Source organism: Micromesistius poutassou (genome assembly GCF_964030765.1).
Source record: "Micromesistius poutassou genome assembly, chromosome: 3".
Taxonomy (NCBI): domain Eukaryota; kingdom Metazoa; phylum Chordata; class Actinopteri; order Gadiformes; family Gadidae; genus Micromesistius; species Micromesistius poutassou.
In genome coordinates this window covers 15,947,381-15,949,946 of record NC_140273.1, presented here as the reverse complement: position 1 = coordinate 15,949,946, position 2,566 = coordinate 15,947,381, and the positions used below count along the sequence as shown (strand labels likewise).

The 2,566-nt window shown below is 48.8% G+C and overlaps 1 pseudogene across 1 annotated transcript in view; it reads left to right on the top strand.

Annotated features, from left to right (window-relative positions):
- The window catches only part of LOC311341063 (protein sidekick-1-like), a 209,210-nt pseudogene that overhangs the window by 154,037 nt on the left and 52,607 nt on the right, over positions 1-2,566 (top strand). The window contains exon 10 of the transcript XR_014684114.1: positions 1,293-1,474. The product of XR_014684114.1 is annotated as a protein sidekick-1-like (transcript). The remainder of the gene's footprint in view (positions 1-1,292; positions 1,475-2,566) is intronic.

Here is a 2,566-nt window from a genome sequence, read left to right as displayed (position 1 = left end):
CTCTCTCTCTCTCTCTCTCTCTCTCTCTCTCCTCTCTCTCTCTCTCTCTCTCTCTAGGCTATCCTTCACCACTCACGATTCATCCTTTTCCCCCTTTTTGACAGAGGACAAAAAGAGCTAGAAGGATGAATGATGAGTTGAAGATGCACACACACACACACACACACACAAATACAGACAACCATACAGGGATACACTACACACATACACACATACACATATATACACACACACACACACACACGTCCCGAGCACCATCAGTCCTCTTTTCAGGTGCCAGGTTTAATGAAGAGCCAGTCCACTTGTGGCCGTCACCTCTTCCTCTTCCTCTTCCGCCCCTTGCATGGGGGAGGGGGGAGGGGGGGGGGGAGAGACCAGAGATTTTCTTTAGCCATGCGGCAGTGACACAGCCGACTCACTGTGTGCGTATGAGAGTGTGTGTTTGTGTGTGTGTGTGTGTGTGTGTGTGTGTGTGTGGGGGTGTGTTTGTTTGTGTGACCGCGTGTGCGTATGTGTGTGTGTGTGTGTGTGTGTGTGTGTGTGTGTGTGTGCGTGCCCTACCGGGTGCTGACTCAGCTGCCAGGCCAGTAGAAGAAACACCTCCTGCCAGTGAGTGGGCAGGGGGGTGAAAAATGCTGACAAGTGGATTATTATTATTATTGCATTCTGCCCTGCGATCAGATCATCTACAAAGCCTAAATGATATTACAGCTTCCAGGCCCGTCACAACTCCGCCTCTGTAGGGATGTTTATGTCATTTGCCGCGGCGCCGGGTGACTATAGCGTTCAGCCGGCTCCTCTTTACAAGCTGTTTTAATGTTTTGATGATGAACGATCACGGTGACTCACCACAAACGGAAGCACTACGGACTCGGGATTCATTAGTGGGTTTGTGTGTGTGTGTGTGTGTGTGTGTGTTTGTTTGTGTGTCTGTGTGTGTCTGTGTGCATTTGTATGTGTGTGTGTTTGTGCGTCTGTTTGTGTATGTGTGTGTGTGTGTGTGTGTGTGTGTGTGTGTGTGTGTGTGTCTGTGTGCATTTGTATGTGTGTGTGTGTGTGTGTGTTTGTGCGTCTGTTTGTGTATGTGTGTGTGTGTGTGTGTGTGTGTGTGTGTGTGTCTGTGTGCATTTGCATGTGTGTGTGTTTGTGCGTCTGTTTGTGTGTGTGTGTGTGTGTGTGTGTGTGTGTGTGTGTGTGTGTGCATTTGTACGTGTGTGTTTGTGCGTCTGTTTGTGTATGTGTGTGTGTGTGTGTGTGTGTGTGTGTGTGTGTGTGTGTGTGTGTGTGTTCAGGTATCGTCTGGCGGGGCTGCCCGGAGACTTCCAGGAGAAGAACATCAGCAGCCCGGAGACCAACTACTGCCTGCTGAGTGACCTGATCATCTGGACCCAGTACCAGATCCAGGTGGCCGCCTACACAGGGGCCGGCCTCGGAGTCTACAGCAGCTCAGTCACAGAGTACACTCTGCAGGGAGGTGGGCCTACACACACACACACACACACACATGATCACACACACACACACATGATGACACACGCACACACACACACACACACACACACACACACACACACACACACACATGATCACACACACACACACACACACACACACACAAAGATCTCACACACACACATGATCACACACACACACACACACATGATCACACACACACACACACACACACACACACACACACACACACACACACACACACACACAAACACATTAATGATCACACACACACACACACACACACACACACACACACACAGAAACGCACACACACACACACACACACACACACACACACACAAACACATAAATTATCACACACACACACACACACACAAATTATCACACACACACACACAAAGATCACACACACTCGCATGTGCATCTATACTCTACATCTATACTATACTCTATGCATGCACACATCCGGATGAAGACTTTTAGTAATAGGCTAAAAAAGACAAAAAAATCCCATACGCTCAGACACGATTACACATACACACACAAACATATTCTATACAAACGTGTGTACAGAATAGAAACAGAGGCATGCACACAACTGCTGGTATACACACGTACACACACACACACACACACACACACACACACACACACACACACACAAACACACACACACACACGGTAGTATAAGCATTGTAAAACACCCTCACACATAGCATATATTAAGCAGGGACACTTAACTGATTAGAAGGCCCTGCAACAGCAATAACCCATTTTAATGCTCTGGAGCAAAACGCCTGAATCTAGTGGCCATTGTGTGTGTGAGTGTGTTCTAGTCCAAGCCCAGGCCCAGTGTCCATGCTGAGATAACAGCAGAGCATGGAGGGAAGATGTCAGTGAGCAGGCAGGCTGGGTGGGGAGGGGGGGGCTGGGTGTGTGGGGGGGTGGGGGGGGGGAGCAGGAGAGGGGACAGGGGGCTAAATCTCCTTTAAACAGGTGCTGATCCCTGGCTGACTTTTACTGACTTTTACACAAGCGTTTATTATTATTATTAAAAATGGACAGGCTAGGACATGGGCACGCGACATGG